Below are 23,793 nucleotides of genomic sequence, written 5' to 3' on the forward strand. Positions count from 1 at the left end.
TACAAAAACCAGTGGCATTTCTATACACCAATGACACACAAGCTGAGCACCAAATCAAGAACTCAATCCCATTCACAATAGCCACAAAAAAGATAAAATACTTAGGAATACAGCTAACAAAGAGAATACAGCTAACAAAGTTTTCTATGATGAGAATTACAAAACTGCTGAAAGAAGTTAGACATGACACAAACAAATGGAAAAACATTCCATACTCATGGATTGGAAGAATCAATATTGTTAAAATGGCCACACTGCCCAAAGCAATGTACAGATTCAATGCTATTCCTATCAAACTACCAATGACCTGCTTTCCAAAATTAGAAAAAAAATTTCTAAAATTCATATGGAACCAAAAAAGAGCCCAAATAGCCAAAGCAATCCTAAGCAAAAGAACAATGGTGACTTTGTGGACCTTTGTAGAGAAGTGTTATCTATGACACTTTTTAAGGTGATTCCACCATAAAAATTAGACGCTGAACAAAACTTCAGTGGCTGCTGAAATAAATGATTGTTTATGCATGGTTGGAAAAGTGAATGGGAACCCCAGAGAAAAATTTCTGGGTGACTTTTTATAACACAAATGTTGCTAGATAGGTATTTCCCTAATGGAAATTCTTTTAGGCAATCAATGTTTTCCATTTGGAAAGGAGCTAGTTTACCCTTCACAGCATCTCTAAGTGGCTGCAGATGGGGGTGAAGTGGATGGAGATGCCTACAAATACTCAGTGGCACTGAGTATATTTTGGCAAAAATGAACTCTATGAAATCAATTGAATCTGTACTAGTTCCTTGTTCCACATTAATCCAATTTGTTTAAACCATTGACTGTGATTATAGTGATTGCCTTGGCCCAATTGCATGGTGGTAGATGAACAGATCTGCTTATTCACTTTTTCAGATCAGTAAAATCACTGAGGAGTCAGTAGTCCTGTCTACATCTTTGTGTAATGATATTAAGCAGGTGTGCTGTGTGCCTGGAGGAAGTTATCTGCTCTGTCATTGCATCCTTCCCAGACACTCTTCTGAGCACAATCCAGGTCTGAGGCTTACCTTCTCTGTTATCTCCCATAGAGCTGCTTAGAAAGGAGAGCAAATGCCGTGCTTAACATGCTTTCCAAAGACCAAGAAACAAAGCTAAATCTGGTTCTAAGGAAAAGGTAACATTTCTTCAGTTATGTCTCTGAGTATGAATTTTTTAAAAGGCAAAACGAAAATGCAAAGCATAATCTGTATTTGTGTCTTGACTCTTTGTCAGATGAAAATGGGTCAGTCAGTTAACACGTGCAGGATAGGAGAGACCCAAGTTATTAAATCGATGAGTGTTATTCAGACTAGAATAAATTGGAGTGATAGATAGTACTAATCAATTTTAATTTTCATTTGTAATCAAACCCTGGACCCTATGTATATTTTCATGTCTACTGACGTGGGTTCACTGGCTTGAGATGAATGGCCTCCAAATATGCTTACACTGTATTCATACTGTGCTGACATTGCTGACATGCATTTGTCTCAAGCTGGTGCACACTGGCCTAAGCAGGTGCCTTGTGCTTCACCAATACTGGCAAATGCAAGGATGTGGCCTTGGCAGGAGGTTGGAATATCTGGTCCTCTTTGATAGCTGGTGAGAATGAAGGATCCCCAACTACATCCTACAGGAAATAAGCCTAGTGATGATGCTGGAAACTGAGAACAGAATTATCCTACAACCAAAGTAAAGTCCATGACCAATTTAGACTCCAGTGCCTATTGTTTACAAGGAAGGAACATTAGACTAGGTAGGACATATGACTGAAACTCAGCTTTGGAAGTAAAGAGATGAAATGGTGAGAGAGCTCATATCTGAGTCGTGGCCACTCCAAGGAACTTGCTTGAAGCAAAGTAGGGGTGAATGAGAGCAGGGATCTGCCCTTGGAAAATGGGATGGGCTGGAGCCAGGTGGGAAGTAGTTCCCCGGTCAGTCAGAGGAGGGACAGAGAGTGGCTGGAGGCAGTGAACACAGTAGAAAGGGCAGGCTTGGTGGACTAAATACTGGAATCAGATTCAAGAGTGCTTTCCTTCAGGTTTGGGGCATGAAAAGTGTAGAAGATTTGGGGAGAGAGACGACTTGGTAGGTGGCCTGATCACCTTACAAACATATTTGTGGTGAGAATACACAAGAGGCTTTGCCTTTCATGTGAAGAACAGTAACTTATTTCCAAGCCAGCTGTTATACAGTTATTAATTCTCTCATGCAACACACGTTTATTGAGTGACTATTATACACATACACCATTACTGATCCTGGGGCTACAAGCACATTCTTCCAAGAAGTACTTATAGTTAATTATAGCAATGTGGCAACAAAGAAGAGAATGACACCTGTCCAACATGGACCACAGGCTGGTGAGAAAAAGCTTCTTAGTGAAGGAAATGGAATATAGGCAGAGGGGACAAACACAGACACAGTGGAGAGAGATGGTTTGGTTTAGTTGGGGAAATAGTAGCAGTTCAGCATTGTTGGCCGAATGATGAGATCCAAAGCCATGCAGGAAATGATTAGAGAGAGAAGTCAACTGCTCTTGCTGCTTCAGGAAAGAGAGTGGGGCCATATTTGCCATTAACTTATTGGTCATAAAGAACTCTGAGACAAGGCCAGGCACGGTGGCTCATGCCTATCATCTCAATACTTTGGGAGGCCGAGGTGTCTGATTTCTTGAGCTCAGGAGTTCAAGACCAGCCTGAGCAACATGGCAAAACCTCATCTCTACAAAAAACACACAAATTAACCAGCTGTGGCAGCTCACACCTGTAGTCCCAGCTACTCAGGAGGCTATGGTGGGAGGATTGCTTGAGCCCAGAAGGTGGATGTTGCAGTGAGCTGTGATTGTGCCAGTGCACTCCAGCCTGGGTGACAGAGTGACACCCTGTCTCAAACAAACAAACAAAAAACCAAACCAAACCAAACAAAGCAAAAAACCACACAACAAACAAAACAAACAAACCAATCTCAGACATTAATAGTATCTAACCTTTATTGAGTGTTTATTATAACCAAGACACTGTGTCAAGCATTTTATGAATCTTAACTCATTTTATTTTCACAACAACCCTATCAGGAGTTGTATAATGCAATGTTGTCTTTATACTGTGGATTAGAAAGTTGAAGCTTGTAACTAAATTTTGCACGTAGAAGAGGGTAGAGCTAGGACTCAAACACAGACCTGTCTGCCTAGAAAGCTCATGCCATTTATAAGCACTATGGCTGTGCACCTGGAAACAAGCGAGCTGGGAGAGTCATCTCATTCAAGCCTGGAGACTTCAGGTCTGGGAATGGGGATACAGGCAATAGTTGATGTTCAGCCAGGACACCAGATCATTAATCCCGCCTCATTTTCTGTTTTCCAATCTTGGCCCGTTTATATTAAGACCTTTCCCAGGGGATAGATTATGCAAATATATCTGATCTGTTTAAAATACTCCATTTATTCCTACAGTTGTATATGGTGCTGGTTCCCTGAGACTCTTTCAGGAAGTCTGTGAGGTCAAAATGATTTTCATAATAATACTAAGACATTATTTACTCCTATCACTGTGCAGACATTTGCACCGAGAGTGTAAAAAATGCTCACAGTTTTAAAAAGTCAGTTTCATTTAGGAATGTTCTTAATGAAGTAGAATTATTAATTATATCAAATATTGACCCTTGAGAACACATTTGTGTGACAGAATAGTAAGTACCTACAGACGTTTTCATTTTATACTGAAGTATGTTGTATTGAGGAAAAGCACGCCTGTGTTTGTGAGCTAAACTAAACTTTTTTTCATGGTACACCATTTTACTTCAAAGAATGACTGTAAGACAAATGTCATTATTTAGACTTAAGTATTCGGCATATATATTTGTAGAAAATGAATGAATTGAATTTGCTATCACTCTAAGGAAAACAACAGTCAGAATTTGTTGGCAACGATAAAACCCAATATCTCAAGTGCAAATTAGAATTTTGGGAAACTTGAATCGGCTGCTATGAGTATGACAGTTTTCCAATACTTTTCTGATGAGATCTGTAGTGATATTAACAAATGTGCTTTAAAAATATTATATAATGAACTATGTCTGTATTTGGAAGATCTGAATTATTCAGTGAACCAGTATTTTTCAAATGACCAGTATATGATGTTACAAAATTATATTGTACATTCAAAGGGCAAGATGGACCAATGAATTTTAATGTAACAGAGCAGCAAAGTTCATTGATAGGATTTCAAATTTCATGTGGTGACTAATCTTTAAGAAACATCACCTGCTGAGTTTTGGTATAGTATCAAAGAAGAATATTCACAATTATCGGAAAGGACTTTTAAAATAGCCCTTTGCTTTCCAAGTGTATATCTGTGAGAGTCTAAATTTTCTTAAAATACATCAACTAGGCCGGGTGCGATGGCTCACGCCTGTAATCCCAGCACTTTGGGAGGCTGAGGCGGGCAGATCACAAGGTCAGGAGATCGAGACCTTCCTGGCTAACAGGGTGAAACCCCGTCTCTACTAAAAATACAAAAAATTAGCTGGGCATGGTGGCGGGCGCCTGTAGTCCCAGCTACTCAGGAGGCTGAGGCAGGAGAATGGCGTGAACCTGGGAGGTGGAGCTTGTAGTGAGCCCAGATCACACCACTGCACTCCAGTCTGGGCGACAGAGCAAGACTCTGTGTCAAAAAGAAAAAAAAAAAAAAAAGAAAAAACAACTAAAACAACATATTGCAAAAGATTGAATGCAGAAGCAGCTATGAGAATCCAAGTGTCATCCATTAGTCTAGACCTTAAGGAGATTTGTAAAATTATAAGACAATGCTACTCTTTAAATATTTTTGTTTTGCTAAATGTTATTTTTCACAGGAATATGTTATTTAATTTAACACGTGATGGGTTTACTATTGTTATTATTTATTTTTTATTTATCTTTTTTGAGACAGTTTTTGCTCTTGTTGCCCAGGCTGGAGTGAAGTGGCACAATCTCAGCTCACTGTAACCTCTGTCTCCCAGGTTCCAGTGATTCTCCTGCCTCAGCCTCCCAAATAGCTAGGAGGCGCCTGCCACCACGCCCAGCTAATTTTTGTATTTTTAGTAGAGATGGGGTTTCATCATGTCGTCCAGGCTGGTCTTGAACCCCTGACCTCAAGTGATCCACCCGCCTCAGCTTCCCAAAGTGCTGGGATTACAGGCGTGAGCCACCACACCCAGCCTATTATTATTTTTAAATAAATAAATACTTAAAACATTTCTCAGTTTTAATTTCTAATGTGATAAATATCAATAGATATAACCCACATAAATAGAAAGTGTGAAGAGCCCCTGAGACAAAAATAACTACTAGATGATGCATTTGTATTCAGATTCCCCTTGATAAGGTGTTTTTGACTTATGTGTTGCATTAGATGTAAGCTGTGTTTAATACCTAGATGGTGCACTTTGAGAATTCAAAGAGTTCATAAAAGTATATTTCTAAAGCATAGAGATTTAACTTCTATAACTAGTTCTAATGATATTCATGAAACTTTAGAGAAACTCACTGTTGCTCAACAATAGAGTTAACAGAACCAACACACCCTCCTTTCTATGAACAAGAGGAAAATCTGTCAAGGGTCAATGCCACTTCCACACCTTTATTTCAAATAAGCAAATGTATGTACTTATGGTGTTTATTACTGCAATTGCTTCCTGCCTTTGAAAAAGATCTAATCAACCACTACATTTCCTTGGCTCAATAAAGAGTAAAGGGATTTCACTGATACTTGATTAATTCAGTGCTTAAATTTCATTTCTACTATAATTTTGTCTTTAAAAAATAGGTATATTTTTCATGCAAAAGCTTTTTCTAGTCAATGCATATCAAACAAACACATTTACAGGCTAAAAAGTGAAAATTACCATCATTAATTTTTATTTCCATAGAATTGTTTGCCTTGTTTCACATTGTGTGTCAAATAGTAGTTCAGAAGTAGTTGGGTCTGAGGAAATTGGGTCTAAGGAATTGGGTCTAAGGAAATTGCTAGAAGACAATGCTAGTGCATTGACTGTTTGGGAAAAAGACCTTTCAAAGACTCTCTTTTACAGATAGATTGCTCTTTTATTTTCCCTGTTGATGATCAACTTCCAGTGGTATAAGGGGACAAAACCTTGCTATCCACAGAGAGGTCCTTAGACCAGCAGCATCAGTACCACCTGGGAGCTTGTTAGAAGTGCAGGATACCAGGTTCCACCCTAGGCCTACAGAATCAGAATCTGAATTTTAAAAAGATCCCTATTTGATGCCTAACCACATTAAAGTTTGAGAAACACTGCTATTAGGGATACAAATAATATTTTCTCCACACTTTTTTGGTTGTTTTCTTTCTGACTAGTATTCAACCTCTCTTTCAGAACAATCTTAAACAATGTAATCAGGGTACTCAGACTTATTCCTGGATTGTTAAAATATTTACTCCTACCAACCATTTTGAAATAAATAAAGATACTTAAGCCCTGTCTTCTAAAATGCCATATCAATGAAAAGGTCAAAGAACTCAAGAAATAAAGATGGAAACCTAAATGTAGGGCAATAGTAACTGATGAAAAGAATCAATAAATATTTACATTGTAAAGTATTTTGTCTTAAATGAGCCTGTTTTTAGGAAAAACTTTTATTTAAGCATGAGGCTCTTCCATCTAGCCCTTTATTTGCTCAATACCACCTTTCTAGATTGGAAAAAGATTGATTTGCAAGATAATCTGATAGACATTCTTTAACATACTATACTTGCCTGCCAGATACCAGTAGCAGCCCCTTGACAGTTTCATCCAAACTCCAAACTTTGAAGTGTAGTGAAATCATTTTTTAAAGGAAAATAAAAGCTTTTATCCAAACATCTTCTTTATACTCCCCGAAGTTGGCCTGTTTGAATGGTCAGCTCCCACACTGGGTAGCTCTACGGTAGTCTGCTTTAGGTCAGTGGAGATCATGGGCAATCTTCCCGGAAATGACAAAAGATCACTTTATAAAACCCGGCCATGTTTTGCAACAGTTGGTTATTTTTGCTTCAGAGAAGCAGGCAATGAAGAAATATGGCAAAGTATGAGGAAAAGCACATTATGGCAATATGATGCCATTTTTTCATATTCTGTGTATATTTCAATGCTTCTGTCATTTGGAATGTGGCCTTCCCCTGGTTAAAGATCATGAGATTTAAATATGTGTGACCCAGCACTTTATAAACTCAGGGCTTTTAATGTTGATCACATAAACACTTAGCTGCAGTGTGTATAACAAAAGGCATATATGAAAGACCTACCTGTGTGTAAAGCATTATGTTAATTAAAGGTTATAACCACATCATTATGTACTTCAGGAATTTAGATAATGATTATCTATTGTTTCTTTTCATGTACTACTAATTTTAATGTAGTTCAGTGATACATGCTTAAGAATATGTGCTTTCAGTACTCTGATAAAAATGACTGTCAGAATGTGAATATATTTCACACTTCCTACATATTCCATTAGTCATTACTAGAGGAAAAAATGTGAATAATTTATTGGTGAAAAGTTTGAATTAATCTGCTGACAACTTAAATCATACATAAAGGTTCCTAAGGGTGTGGGGCTGTGGGGGAAAAAGGCGTGCTTTTTGTTCATAAGAAGGGTGACTCCTTGAGGGACAGAGAAAATAATTTTACTTTCTACAGAAAAAGTCAGCATACAACTAACTAATCTATTTCCTTACAGTGTAATCATCTTGGGTAAATTATTTCTTCATACTTTATTTATAACTGTTTTTAATTACAATGATTCTGTATGGATTTGCCCACAGAGAGATATATATATATATATTCAAATGCATTTATTTTTACTTATTTTAATATTTATTTATTTATGTTTTGGAGAAACGGTCTCTGTTGCCCAGTCTGGAGTGCGGTGACATCACAGCTCCCTGCAGCCTCGACCTTCTAAGCTCAAGCAGTTCTCCTGCCTCAGCTTCCCAAGTAGCTGGGACTACAACCATGCACCACTACTTCTGGGTAATTTTTAAATGTTTTGTAGAGATGGTATTTCCCTGTTTCCCAGGCTGGTCTGCAATTCCTGGGTTCAGGCGATCCTCTTGCCTCAGCCTCCCAAAGTGCTGGGATTACTGGCATAAGCCACTGCACCTGGCCTGCATTTATTTTTAAAAGATCCGTTTTAGATCATTTCATTTAAAAACTAAAAAATTTACATTTAGAATAAAAGTAAAAATCACTAAAGAGTATAAATTACATGGAATAATATTCTACATAGAGAAGATACAGACAGGAACAGGAACTGAGGTGTAATGAGAGAGAGTTTTTGAAAGTGGGGAGTAAGAATATAAAATAAATGAATTGAGATACTTTAAGAACTGCTAATTCTAGGTAAAATCTAGGTGAATAATAATAATAAAGTTAAAATGTATTGAGTATGATGTTATATATGTAATTTTTTCCATTTAATTCTCAAAATGACCCTTTAAGGTTTGATGCTACTGTTTTGCCTGTTTTCAAATGAGGAAACTGAGGCACAAGTTATGTCTTAAGGTTGCACAACTTTAAGTAGCATCAAACCTAAGAAGTTAGCCCAGCAGCTCATGCTCTTTAACCCTGTGCTATGCTGAGCCTGGCTACTGTGTCCCACCTCAGGGTTTGCCTGCCAAGAGAGTCCACAGTTCAGAGCCATGTGCTATAAGATTGCTGATCAGATGATTTTCCAGCATGATCTTCATTCATTGACTCCACTTCCTCATCTCCCTTTCCCTGATCAGTCCTGCAATCAGGCTTCCATTCTCACCACATTTTATAAAATAATGTTTTATTTTGAAATCAAGTGTTTTTTGTTTTGTTTTGTTTTTCTGAGATGGAACCTGGAGTGCCGTGACGTGATTTTGGCTCACTGCAACTTCCGTCTCCCGGATTCAAGCGATTCTCCTGCCTCAGCCTCCCCCAGTAGATGGGATTACAGGCATGTGCCACCACATCCGGCTATTTTTTTTTTTTTTTTTTTTTTTTTTTTTTTTGTCTTTCTGTATTTTTAGTAGAGACAGGGTTTCACCATGTTGGCCAGACTGGTCTTTAACTCCTGACCTCAAATGATCCACCTGTCTTGGCCTCCCAAAGTGCTGGGATTACAAGCATGAGCCACCAAGCCCAGCCATATTTTGAAATCATTTAAGACTCATATAAAGGGCAGAACAAATAGTACAGAGTTGTTCTGTATCCTCCCCAAACTTGGTATTATCAGCATCTTTGTATTAGCTATTCTCAAAGGTATGCACTGGTATCTCCTTGTAGCTTTACTTTACATTTCCCTGATGGCTAAAGATACTGAAGATGCTCATTTGCCATTCGTACACTGTTCAAGTCTTTTGTCCACTTTCAAATTGGATTTCTGTGTTTTTTTTTTTTTAATTCTGAGTTTAGAATTATTGATATGTTTTGGATAAAGTTCTATATCAGTTACATGATTTGCAAATATTATCTCCCTTTCATAGCTTGTCTTTTTATTCTCTTAACAGGATTGCTCTCAGAGTTAAAGTTTTTAATTTTGTTAAAGTTCAAATCATTGGTTGTTTTCTCTTAGGGATCATGTCTTTGGTGTCATGTCTAATAACTTTTCGCCTAACTCCAAGTCATGAAGTTTTTTCTTTTTCCCTACATGAAGTTTAGGTCAAGGTTTTTTCCTATAATTGTCCAATGTTCTAACACCATTTGTTGAACAGACTATCCTTCCTCTCAACTAATTTTTGAAACTATTTTCACCAGGGTTGCTAATGGCCTCCTACTTTCCTAATCTAAAGGAACAATGACCTGTAACACATTTTAGCAATGGAGCGTTGATGTAGACTGTGCTTTGTAACAACGGTGACGTCAGGAGTTCCTTCACCTGCACATTGAGTGAATGGAGGGAGAGTGCTGGCCTCATCCATCACCCACCGGAGGGGTGCAACACATTCAGAGTGGTGGGAGCAGCCCTGACTATACACTGCCTGCTCATGTAGCACGAACCAGGTCTGTCTACACGTATTTTCCTAAATGGCGATAGATAATGATCTTTCAGGAATATTTTCTATCTGCACTCCTTGAAATAAGAAGATAATATTCTAGTTTTAATTTTTATTTTAAATATTTTTTCTTATTATAAGAGTAATATAGTATATGCTGATTGTAAAAATTTGGAAAATACTTAACACCTCCTCTTGCTCTTCCCTCTCCTCCCTTCTTCCTTCTTTTGTTCCTTCTTTTCCTTTTCATTCTCCTCCTCCTCCTGCTGCTGCCCCTCTTGCCCCTTCTCCTTGTTCATAGGACTCATATACATAAGGGTGGTCTACTTCTGTGGAAGAAGGAAAAAAGTGAGAGAGAGAGGCTTAGATGGATGGAGGATGGAGGTTAGAGCAAATATCATAAAAATAACATGTTCAATCTTGGTAGTAGGGACATGGAAGTCTATTTTTATTTCTTCTATTCTCGTCTGTAGGCTTGAAATGTTTCAGAAATAAAATAAAAATGAATAAAAGCCCTCAAGGCATTTACTTTCAGATGAAGAGACACTAAACATTTATGATCTTTATTATTAAATTATATGGTACTGAACTAAGAGGTTAGAGGCAGAGCGTCCCCACCATCCCAGAGATGAAGGAATGCTGCTCTTGATTATTTAAAATGCACTAGTCCTTTTCTTAAATGATATGAAAAATAAGAGAGAATATAATCTGTCCTGGATGTTTGGGTAGGTGACAGATGGAAGATGAATGAGGTATTTTCTGTATAGGCATACTGTTCTTTGCTATGTATGACAGAATGAATAAATGACCTGCATGGCAATTTTGGAAAATTTCCTGATGTGTTAAGATAATAAGAGCAGGCAAATTAGCTGACTGGGAGCTATTAGTTCAGCAAGTTAGAATTGCCATTCATAGTCAAGTCACAGATTTTACAGAAGTTTTTCTAGGTTTAGTTTGCTGATGAGTCTGTAACTTTTCAATATGTTCCCTTTTTTAGACATCTTGGCCTCCATCTGCTACCTGATTGGGCTCTGGAGACTTAATATTGAAATACAAATATTAATAAGCTCTAAGGATGGGGGTATCTGTCTAAAAGGTACAGCATTTTTAAGTTTGCACCTTGCAATGGTGTTCATGTTCTAAAGTGAAGTAAAGAACTAATGCAATGATTTAGATGATTCAAGCAAAAGCATTTTACAAAGCTCTAATTACCTGGACACTTAAGCCAAATCTATTTTTGGCACAAAGTATTCAGACAGCTACTTCATTTTGCATAGACAGATACAGATTATGTCAAACTCGACTTGTTGCCTATATTTTAACACACACTTTTTTACAAATGCTTTTTTTCCCCCTTTGGAAAAATGAGAGCAATAATTTTGCTTGGGAAATTTTCCTATTCTTGGAATCTTGTCTGTCTTTGGACAAGCCTCTTGCCTCTACAGGGTCTCTTGTTCCTTGGCTATAGAATGTAGGGTTCGGACTTGATGAACTTTAAGTTCCCTTTCATATTCATGCTTTTAGGTAAAAATCTTTGCGAGTCCTCTTTCTTTTGGACTTTAGTTTTTCATCTGGGATATGATGTTAGGTAATCATTCTCCTGCAGAACTGGGCACTGAGGGAGGGAGGAGAAAGTGAGCCACCCTGATGCACACGTTCTCCATGCAGGCAGAGAAGACAACGTATCTTCACAGCTCTCCCACTGTGTGGCTGCTTGGGGGAAAGATGCTGCCAAATGAATGAAGGAAAGAAGGCTGGAATAGTGAGTGACCAGATCACACCTATAGGAGTTTGGACTTCAGTCTCTAAGAGCTGGGGTGCCACCTGAGGTTTTCAGGCAGCACAGTTATATATTTCAATAAAAGAACCTCTGGCTAAAGTGTGAAAGATGATGGGAGAGCTAAACTGGAAAACGAGGCACAAGGTAGGAGGTTACTGCAGTAGTTTAGGTAAAAAATGACAAAGACGTAGACTAAAGCAAGTGGAGAAAAAAGAAACATTTGAGAAATTTTAAGGAGCTGACTTTGTCACAGCTTCATGGGTGATAGGATGTAATGAGTGAGAGCGAGCACTTAGGGTATTTTCCCTGTTTCTCCATGCAAATTTTGCATTCTTTTCTATGCTACATCCTTATGCATTCTAATCTAAAATAATGTTTTGATTACTACTGATTATAGTTAAAAATTTCAGATAAAATTATCTATGTTTCTTCTGTGTATTCAGTTTGAGAAGTGCAGGTATAGAAAGGGAAGAAAAAGAGGCAATGGTTAGAACCCTAAGGAAAACTAACATTTAAGGGGCAGGCAGAGGTAGAGGAGCTGGTAAGGAGATTAAGGAGGAATGGTCAGAGAAGCTGGGGGTGAAGCTGAGAAAAATGTTACCATGGAAATGGAGAGAGGAGAGAACTACGGGGGCGAATGACTAATAGGGTCACATGCTGTGGAGAAGTCAAGGAAGTTAATGGAAATATTAACTTTGAGTTCAGAAATTAACAAAGTCTTGTTGATTTTAGTGAAGGCGCATTCTGGTTACAGACACTAGATTGTCATGAGTGGAGAAGTAAATGAAGAGTAGAAAAGTAGGGCAATGATCCTGAGCTACCCTTTTCAGGAATATTGACTAAAAAGAAAGAGCACTGAGAGGGCAGTTTATTCAGTGGGAAGCATAGCGTTTTTGTTTTTTTGTTTTTTCAAGTGTCAGAGAGATGAATATTTTTGTAGATTGGGCAGAAAGACTCAGTAGATGTGGAAAGATAGAAACTACAGAGAATTAATTTCAATCTTTCAAATTCTAGAAGGTAAATGGGAAGTTTTAAAGGTTTTAAAAAAATATATACTATATCCTTTAACTTTCATTTCTAGAATGTTATCCTAGTTTTAAATGCTTTGAACACTTTTCTATAACTTAAACTCCACAATTAGAATTGTATCTTGAATATTTGATTAAAAATAAAATAAACAGAAATTTGTACAATTTTAGCATCAAAAAATTGGTAACTGCTTGCATACTCAACATTGAGAAAATTTCCATTGGCTGCTGTAAGAATATTTAGGTGAAAATTATTGCGTTTTTATGTTGGATAGGTTAGACAAGCTCAAAATACTTGTCATACCCAGGAGCCCTTTCAAGATGTTCCTCCCCACTTTTTTTCTTAAATCATATTTATTCAGGCATAATTTACATGTAAGAAAATGCACCCATTTTAGTGTCCATTTCAAAAAGTTCTGACAAGTTTCACACCAGTGTAACCATCACCATGATCAAGATAAAAAGCACTTATATTACCTTAAAGAGTTCCTTTCCCCCCTTCCTAGTTCATCCTCACACTGCTACTGGCCATAGGAAATCCCTGACCTGTTTTCTGTCACCATAGATGTGTCTTTTCTAGAGTTTTAAATAGCATAGTGTGTACTCTTTTCGTCTGCCATTTTTAGCTCACTCTTATGTTTCCAAGATTCTTCCATGTTGTTGCAAGCAAATATTGGTAGCTATGCCTTCTTATCGTTGAGTAGTGAAGTCATGAATATACCAAATTTGCACATTTATTCACCAGTTGATGGACATTTAAGTTGTTTTCAGTTTTCAGCTGTTAAGAATAAGCTGCTATGAACATTCATTTACAAGCCTTTGTGTGAACGTATGTTTTCATTTTGCTTGGGCAAATACCTAGGAATGGAATTGCTATATCATAGGGTCAAATGGTAAGTGGTGTTTAGCTTTATGAGAAACTGCCAAACTGTTTTCCAAAATGGCTATACACTTTTTACATTCCCATCAACAATGTACGAGAGTTCCAGTTGTTGTATACTCTTCCCAACCCTTGATAAATCAGCCTTCTTTACATTTTAGCCATTCTAATGGGTATGCAGTGGTCTCTCACTGGGGTTTTAATTTGTGTGTCAGTGATGACTCATGATATTGAGCATTTCTCATATGCTTTTGGGAATTTGTGTATCTATTTTTAAGTGTTGTGTATTTAAATCTTTTGCTTATTTTAAGATTAAATTGTTTGCCTTCATCTTCTTGAGTTGCAAGTCTTCACATATTCCAGATTCAAGCCCTTTGTCACATAGAAGTATTATGCACATTTTCTTCCAGTCCTTGGCTTTTTAAATGGTATTGTTAGTGATATCTTTCTAAGAGCCGACATTTAAAATTTTAATTCTGACCACTTTTCAAAAAAAAAAAATCATTTTTTTTTTTTATAACTTAGGAATCGTTTTCTGTTCCAAGGTTGTGAAAAAAAATCTCTCAGTTTTTCTTCTAGAAGTTATATAGTTGGAAGGCCGAGGTGGGCAGATCACCAGAGGTCAGGAGTTCGAGACCAGCCCAAACAACATGGAGAAACCCCATCTCTACTAAAAATACAAAATTAGCCAGGTGTGGTGGCGCACACCTGTAGTCCCAGCTACCTGGGAGGCTGAGGCAGGAGAATCGCTTGAACCTGGGAGGCAGAGGTTGCGGTGAGTTGAGATTGCATCACTGCACTCCAGACTGGGCAACAAGAGTGAGACTGTGTCTCAAAAAAAAAAAAAAAAAGAAAAAGAAAAAGAAAAAAGAAGTTATATAGGTTTAGCTTTACATTTAGAACAATGATCCATTTTGAGGTAATTTTCATGTAGGATATAAAGATGTTGGTTTTTTTTTTCTATATAGGATATTTAATTATTTCAGCACCATTTATCAAAAAGATTAGCATTTTCCCATTGGATTATGTTGGCACCTTTGTTAAAAGTCAATTGATCACATACCTACAGGTCTATTTTTGGGTTTTCTGCTTTGTTCAATTTATCTTTCACTACTATGTTACTGTCCTAGTAACTAACTTTATAATAAGTCTTGACATTAGGTAGGGTAAGTGCTCCAACTATGTTCTTATTCAAAATTGTTTTGGCTATTCTATATCCTTTGAATATTCATATAAGATTGAAAATCACTATGTTAATTTAATTTTTAAAAGCTTACTGAAATTTTGATTGGGGATGTGTTGATTCTATAGATCAATTTGGAGAAAAATTGCCATCTTAATTTGATTTGGAGAAATTCTGAAACAGTTTCTGCAGAATTGGTATTATTTTTTGCTTAAGTATTTTATAGAGTTCAATAATGAAACCATCTGAGCCTAAAGCTTTCTATTAATATGTGGTAAGACTTTAATTACAAATAAACTTAATTCATTTAACAGAATATAGGGCTATTAAGATCTATTTCTTTGAACTCACTTTTGTTAATTTTCATCTTTTAAGAATTTTGCCTATTTCTTTATCACATTTATTGGAATAAAGTTGTTCATAACATTCCCCTATTTTTCCAGTGTCTGTAGGATATGTACTGATATCCATTTGCTATTTCTGATATTGGTAATCTGTATCTTCTGTTTTTAATTTGTTTTTGATCATTCTAGATGGAAGTTTATCAATATGATTTATTTTTTCAAAGGCTAGGTTTTGGTTTAATTATTTTACTCTACTCTCTCTTTTTTACTTTATTGATTTTTGCTTTCATCTTTTTAATTTTATTTCTCCTACTTACTTGGTTTTAATTTGACTTTTTCTTTAGCTTCTTAGGGTCTATAACTCCTTTTATGGTGTGGCTTCTGCATACTGTGCCTGGGGTCACCAGACTGGTACCATATGGCCCCAGCACACTGAGAGATGATGGACCTCAGTGAGCAGCTGATGCCGTGTATTGATTTGCCAGTGGCCTGTAAGACGTTATGGAGTAAAAATTCTTTTCAAAATCATTGAAGTGATTAATGGATAATTTTATTGTTTCTGTCAAGAGGTTGAGAGCAAACAACGGAGTGAAAGTTTAGTTGTGAGAGTAGAATAGTGAGTATTTGAGTCAAATAATGGTGCCCATTAATTAAGTAATGCATTTCTGCCACTAAAGGGACAGCAAAGTAGTTGTTAGCACTGCCTTGGATGCTAGAAGACATTGTAGTTTGTAATTAGGTTCTAATCTTGGTAGAGCCTGGTTGTATGGCTGATCTTGCGTTTCGACAGGGCCTGGACATGTTACTGAGTTTGCCTTTTCTTTGCATGAGTAACTTTACCATTCACTCTTCTTCATACTTGATGTTACAAAGCAAGTCTCTGATCAACTACTCCTGAGAACCAAATGGGAAAAATTTTAGTGATAAAGCAAAAACAGAAGACCCAATTTTATGTGTGTATTGTGTGATTCCGTGGCAAAAACATGTAGAAAATAATTGAAAAGAAGTATATGGGATTATATATAGCTTTCATTTCCTTGTTTGTATTTTTCTTGCTGAAACCAGATTTCTTTAGACCTCACTTGCCTGTATATAAAGATATTAAGTGTAGTAACCCAAATATCTCTGGCATAATTCCCTGCCTGTTTAGGCAGAACTTGGCTCCTTGTAAACCCACCTCCTTTTCCAACATAAGGAATTCCCAAACATTATTGATCTGAGGTAGAAACTAGGAGTATCCTAGACTCAAGTAGGAACCTTAGCGATATAGAAAGCTTTAATATGCTTTGCAGATAAAACATATGTGTCAGTTTTGCTTCAGGCATTAGTTACAAAACTATTGGCTGTGAGCTCAATGCTCATGAATCAGCAATATATATTAAATAAGGTGTTTTTAAACAGAAACACAGAAAAACAAGGTTATGTATTGATCAGTTGATGAAAACGTTGTGATTAGAAGCTTGCTGGGATCTAACTCTGTATTTCCCCTAGGAGCAATGGTTCAGGATCTACTAATCCAGTGTTTGTGGTGGCTTTATAGAACACAACTATCATGAATAATGAGAATTGACTGTATTTTAAGAGGGAAAATGAAGATCTAACAAACAATACTGACTAGAATGCATATGAACCAGTAAGATTAACATTAATAATTCTAACTGATGGAGGAAGGCCAGAAATTGTAAAAGGATGTGGGGTCCAAGATCCAGAAGCCAGATACCTTTCCATTTTAGGCTTGAGGGAAAGAGATAGGGAGTAATCAGAGGAAGAAAATTTGAGGGGATGGAAGGGAATGGCAGAGTTGAAGACCAAATTTAAGGAATTAAGGTCATCTACTAAAGATGATGTGGAGGGTTAATCAAGGACTCAAAAAGGATGTCAGCATTTTGGAACAGTCACTGAGAGGTACTAAGGCTAAAAAATGAAATTGTACTTAAAATGAAAGAACAAACAACACTATTATGACTTTTTTTTATTAAGATACATAGAAAAATGAGGTTTATAAGCAGATTGTGTGGAATCTATTGTACAGATTGTTTAAATAGGCAGAATAATCACAAAATAATATTGTTTTCCCTAAGCCCTTGGCCAGGCTTCTATATTGGATGTGTGGTGGCAGAACTATCATTTTCAGGCAAAATGTATATGTTCTTGATACTAAAATAAATCGTTTGCGTGATTTTCAAGTGCTAGTCTTTATGTTGTATGTTTGCAGACATCCACTTAGTAGTAATTGGCAATTATTTATTGAATATCTACTAGATTACAGAAGCCAGAAATACATAAGAAATTAAACCTAGGGGGGAGGGATTGCATTGGGAGTTATACCTGATGTAAATGACGAGTTGATGGGTGCTGACGAGTTGATGGGTGCAGCACGCCAACATGGCACAGGTATACATATGTAACAAACCTGCACGTTACCCATATGTACCCTAGAACTTAAAGTATAATAATAAAAAAAAAAAGAAATTAAACCTAGCCTCAGTCATCAAGAATCTTAGCTAACAGTATATACTCCCAAATGAAGAGACAATTATGTTTCAGTGTGGTGAGTGCTGCAATGGGATACATGGGAACAGTTGGGAAGCCTCAAACCCAGTCCTGGAGGTTTTGTGAACGAGAACAGGACTGAGATAACTGGGCTACCAACAGCTGGCTGGGAGGGATTTTAGGTGGTACAAAGACCCACAGATACAAACCACATAAAATTGCATACCAGAATTCATACCAAAGTATCTATTCTATTCTATGTTTGTATTACATTGTCAAAACCAGTGGTTGGCATGAGTGCTCTTGTAATTTTTCTGTGTAAAGTTTTATGGGACAATTATCATAATCATCATCAAAATTTTAATGTCAATATTTCTATAACTTGCATTTATTATTTATTCTTTTGAACTATTACATGTTCTGCCACTTTGATTATAATCAGAATATATTTAAACTTGGAATGGCCATAAAATAAATTGTTATCAATTTATAAACACATTAGGCAGAAATAAAAAGAGACATTTGTATGTCTATCATTCAACTATTTTCGAAACTCCACAAAGATGGTTTAAGAACATATTTTGTCACATGGAAAGGATTTGGGATGAATTTTTTATTTAATATCTTTATTAACTAGCTTTTCTAAAATAGTTTTTAATAACTCTCAAGCATTTTTAATGAGCCAATATTTTTCTCCCAAGCAAAGTTGTGAGAAAATGTTCAAGTAACAAGCCTTAAAGTTAAGGATTCTGGCAAAGTTTGACATTATAAACACATATATTTTTTGAAGAATAGATAATTTTTATAAATATTCATCTGGATGAATACTCTGCTTGGAAGTAGTTTGTATTTCAAATATAATAAATTGTACATTGATTTGTCTGTCTTTTGTATATGGAATAGGAGATACAAGTGATTTCAGATCTGTTGGGAGTTATTTTTATTCTTCAATTGGCTTTTATTAAAACACTATATAATACCTCCTTGCAACTAGAGTCCTTTTTGCTTTAGGACAATTTAAAATCACATAAATATTTCTTTTTTTCACACACAGACTCATTGAAAACAGTTCGGCACTAATTAGAGAAATTCATGTAAGCTATGTGGCCATATATTGCATATTAGCCATTTTCTCCGACCTGTCAATTGGAAGAATGTTGCTGTGAAAATATGGAGAACAGTATTTAAAATACATGTTTAAACTGCATTTGGCAGTTATCAGAGCTTGCTAAGGGATCTTGCATAATATTAGATGTATTTGAAAGTGTATTATTGGTTTAAGGAATACCTCTGTGGGCTTTTTTTTTTTCTTCCCTAAATAAGTCATTTGAATTCCTATAACTTTTTCTGCATAAGAGTGAGTGTTGTACTTCATAAGAAATGTGTTATTTATGTCAGTCTATTTCCATGATGCTGCTGTGGTTTCAATTTTATATTGACATAACAGAGAGTCATGAATGGGCATTTGGGATATTTTAAAAGTCGTTGAATTGATATATTTGAACTGAAATGCTGTCCATTTTTCTGTTTGCTGTTGGAAGTAGATGCAGAATGTTTGCATTATTGATAGAGGGCTTTGGGTTAGTAGTTTCATGCAAGTAAATGGGATGTACTATTAATGACAGAAATGAAATTATTTTAAAAATAGTTTCAGTAGAGGAGAGAGAAAAACTAAGTTATTAACTTGACATTTTAGATATGAATTTTTAAGTTACTGAATATGAAAACTTTATATCACAGAGGTATAACCAAGGGGAAAATCATATTTGCTTTAGACTAAATGTAGCAGTAAATGAGAACCAGGAATATTCCCTCTTGCGATATCTATGATATACGCATGATAGATTTCCATGTGAATATCCAGATGTTGAAGAAATTCTCAGTCTTTTTTCATACATTATAGTGGACAGTTGTTACAACTATTAACTTCATACTGTATCATAGCAAATTGTGGACTGCTATTCAGGTTAAGCTGTGCTTATACACAGTTCTCACATAACTAAAGCAAGTGAGTGAGAAAGATACAAGGACATGCATGAAGTCATTCTATATATATATCTGAAAAGAAGCAAATCATTTAAAAATGTTGATACTTCACTAAGGCAAGCCATGCATTTGATCATTGTACACCAGTCTGTTCCAATAGCACATTGAAAAACTGCTGGCCTAGAGGACTCTGGCTATGGAGAACACCCATGCATTATAAGTGATCAAGATTTCTTTATTATCAGTGGAAAGTGGCATTACAAGACCTGAATTAATTGCAACATATGGATTTTATTGGATTGAGCTGTTCACCAAGTAGCACTATTGATTAAATGCTAAGATAAATGCTTTGATGAAATCTTGAAATCAATAAATCTATTTGCATTATGACTTTAAATCATTTGTTATTTTAAATGGATGTGATGGTGAGCCATCTGGGAATACAATTTGATGAATTATAGATAAAAATAATGATTGGACTTTATATCAGTTTTTGATTTTTTGGGGGGATCTCCAGTTGGGTGCCATTTCTAGAGATTTTTGAGAATTAGGACTTGGACACATTTGAATAAATATTATGTTCCAGGCATTGTGCTTGGGAAGGATGTATGTCCTTGTTAAAAATAAAAGCATTGTTTTCCTTTGGCAATTAAGGTGTTGTTTAAAAGATGTAAAGATGTAGTTACCCACAATGACATCATTCTAAGACCTGGAAAATGGAAAAGGTTAAGATGTGGAGAACAGTGGCTCTCAAGTTTTTCTTCAGTGGAGAGATAAGAAATTAAACAACAAAAAGAACATGACACAGGAAACATTTAAGGTGACAGAATGTTATTTTTTTATAAGAATAACTGAATTAAATATTTTCCTTTAATATCAATTACAATTTTTTGAAGGAAATACATAAGAACTTTTTCTTTTTTTCCTTATAAATTATTTATAGGGCAAACAGAAGACTTTCGAGCAGGACACTAAAAAAGACAAGGAAAACCCTGGTGCCAATGAAATGCTAAGTGAAGTGTTAGGTAGTTTAATGTACAGTGTAGAGACATGTAGTATTGGCTCATTTCTGTAAACAATGAAAAGATTGTGTCATTTTGATTGCTGTTCCCTCAGGTAATTTCTCAAATGACGAAATGAATGTATCTACATTTCTAATAATGAAATCAGCTTCATCGCTGGAATGGGATCCTGGTAGCAGACTTCTCAGTCATCTTGCAGCAATGTGGGTAAGCTGTACCGGCTCTCTTATTTATTTAACACCTTTATGTCAGAGTGGTCTAAGTGGTGGGAGTACAATTTTTTTTTTAAATCCATGATTTTTCAGTTTACTGAGAAGAGTGAATGTAACAAGTATAAGACATTCACAAGGGAAAAAACAGCAGCTGCATTCTCCCCCGTCTCCCCTTCTGCCTATACATATAAGACCTAGCTTAGTCATTATGACTGATTGAGCAGAAACATTACTCACAAAATACCTACACACATTTCCTAATACCCATATCATGAAATAGGATCATGTGACTAGTTATGGTCAGTGAGTTGGAAGTAGAAGTAGAATTGATATAGTTCACTTCCAGGAGAAAGCATTATTAACAGGTATGTGATGCTCCAGTTCTCTCTTCTTCACTGTGGTGACCTGGAAGCCATGTGCTCTAGATGGTATAGGTATAACAAGGAATTAGACTGGGTCCTTCAGTCATCATTTTGAAGGGAGCCTCTAGACTCCATCATCTCCCAAAGCTGCTTTTGGTATGGTCAGAACACTTAAGATCAACCCTCTTAGCAGATTTCAAATATACAATACAGGATTATTTACCATAGTCTCTATACTCTATGGTAGATCTCCAGCGCTCATTCATCTTGCATAACTGAAGCTTTGTATCCTTTGATCACCACTCCCCATTTCCCCCAGCCCCCAGCTCCTGGCAGCTGCTGTTCTACTCTGTGCTTCTATGAGTTTAACTATTTTAGACTCCTCATATAGGTGAGATCATACAACATTTGTATTTCTGTGTCTGTTTTATTTCACTTAGCATATTATCCTCCAAGTTCATCCATATTGTTGTAAATGGCAGGATTTCCTTCTTTTTTAAGGCTAAATAATATTTGTGTGAGTGTATGTGCTTATTGTGTATCACTCCCGTGGCTCTTTTCCATGTTGCTGAGGTTAGGGAACAAGCTGGACTAGTACGAGGCTCATTCCTTTTAGCACCTTCCCACCAAAAAGTACTTTCTTCCTTGGTCTACTATGGTTGGTCAGGAGGCTGGGGAACATACTCTTTTCTGAGAATCCTTTGCAACCAACAACTCTAATCTGGGTTGTGCCTAAGATTGGACAATGGGGACTTAAAAGAAACTGCCGACTCTCTCTGCCATTCAAAGGGACAATTTATGGGGTGTTGTCCAGATATCTCATATATGATTTTTTCATGATTCTCTGCATGATAAAAATTTGAAGAGACCACATGTTTTAAGAAAATATTATAAAAAAGAAAGCCAAACAATCTGAATTTCAATTTAGGGCTAATGAATATCTGGAACTCTTTTCTGCAGACATTTTTATCACAGGTGGTTGGACCACATTTATTTTTTAAACAGCTCATAGGTGCCTATACAAATTATATAATTAGAAAGATTTCGTCTTTGTGGTAAATTGAAGTAACTAGGGAATTTTAAAACTATCTGAGCATAGTTTTATATCAGTAATAATAAAAATAACAGATTATGTATCACAACTGAATTTTGATATTTGTATGACTCAAAGTACTTTTACTAGTGTATTATATGATTAGATTTATAGAAATAGTTTTTGAGGTACATAGCTTGGGTATTCTTACTTTATAGATGAGGAAACAGATGCTTGTTAGGTTACATGACTTGACCACAACTAATGAGGACTCACATCATATGCTCTGCCTTAAATCTCATAGCTTCAGCTTTGCAGCACCTGACCTTTCAACCCAACCCATGACTCAGCTCTGTGGCCAGCCTCATGAGGGGATTAAGGAAAAGGGGAAGAAGAGGCCTAAGTAATTTTTTCATAGATATTGAAAATTGATTCATAGGACCTGGAAATTCAAATGTTGAAAGCACAGCTATCATCACAGCTAATTATGGGGTTGCAGATGAGTTCAACTTATCTGGGCTCAATGACTAAGGCTTTTAGATTCTCTCCTTCCCTCCCTCCCTTCGTCTCTTTCCAGAATTTGTTTAGCTAAAGTGACTTATGATTCATTCAACAAATATTTACAAAGCCCTAATCCTTGCCTGGAAAATGTTCTTTTCTGAATGTCAACCTGGCCCCATTGGATTCGAACAGTAAGTTCTGAAAAGAGGATCTAAGCTTTGGCATACTGTTATCGGTTCAGTATTGCCTGGCTTCTTAGGGACTTAAATGGCATAGTAATTGGGAGCAAATATTCCCATTATTGTACACATGCTATGTATAAGACATAATGCAAGATATTTGGGATAAGCAGAAAACAAAATGCAATAAAACATATTCCTTAGAGATCTTATAATTTAGCAAAATAGTTTCTAGGCCTACATATTGTGTGCCAATTCATATATTTTCCTCTCTTAAACAACGTAGATTCTTCAGTATTAAAAGACCTAGCGTAACGAGGAAAAAAGATGTACTCATTTATTTAATATATAGTGAGTATCTGCTATGTGATCAGGTAACATCCCAGGCCCTGGGGAACAAAAGCAACCTGAAACCACCTTATAAACCCCTGCCTTAACTCAAATCAGGGGAACAATTTGAAAAGAAATAGACATAAAAACTAAATGAAATGGTCCAAATTGTGTTATGTGTAATGAGGTCAAAAATAATAATAATAATAATAAAATAAAAAATCAAGGGGCTAAGAAAAACACATTTGAAGAGGGGACCTCCTTTAGGTAGGACGCTCATGAAAGCATTTGGAGGGCTTCATTAACCTGGGACCTAGGGATGAAAAGAGTTAGTCCTATGAAGAGAGAGGGGAAAGGCCTTCCAGGCAGAGGGAACGGCAGCAAAAAGTCAAAGGGTAGATTTCATTCCCACCAGGGCTGGAGTCAAAGAT

At 36.3% G+C, this 23,793-nt stretch overlaps 1 long non-coding RNA gene across 2 annotated transcripts; it reads left to right on the forward strand.

Annotated features, from left to right (window-relative positions):
• The first annotated feature begins 1,010 nt into the window (after positions 1-1,010).
• On the forward strand, positions 1,011-17,430 carry LOC144336423 (uncharacterized). 2 transcript variants are annotated; one of them, XR_013408218.1, is made up of 6 exons: positions 1,011-1,160; positions 7,904-8,038; positions 9,791-10,036; positions 11,698-11,953; positions 14,285-14,492; positions 15,589-17,430. It is a non-coding gene; the product is annotated as an uncharacterized LOC144336423 (long non-coding RNA). The 2 variants fall into 2 exon arrangements; XR_013408219.1 differs by lacking the exon at positions 11,698-11,953 and having other exon boundaries at positions 1,014-1,160.
• Positions 17,431-23,793: the final 6,363 nt, after the last annotated feature.

Source organism: Macaca mulatta, chromosome 18 (genome assembly GCF_049350105.2).
Source record: "Macaca mulatta isolate MMU2019108-1 chromosome 18, T2T-MMU8v2.0, whole genome shotgun sequence".
In the NCBI taxonomy this organism is placed as follows: Eukaryota; Metazoa; Chordata; class Mammalia; order Primates; family Cercopithecidae; genus Macaca; species Macaca mulatta.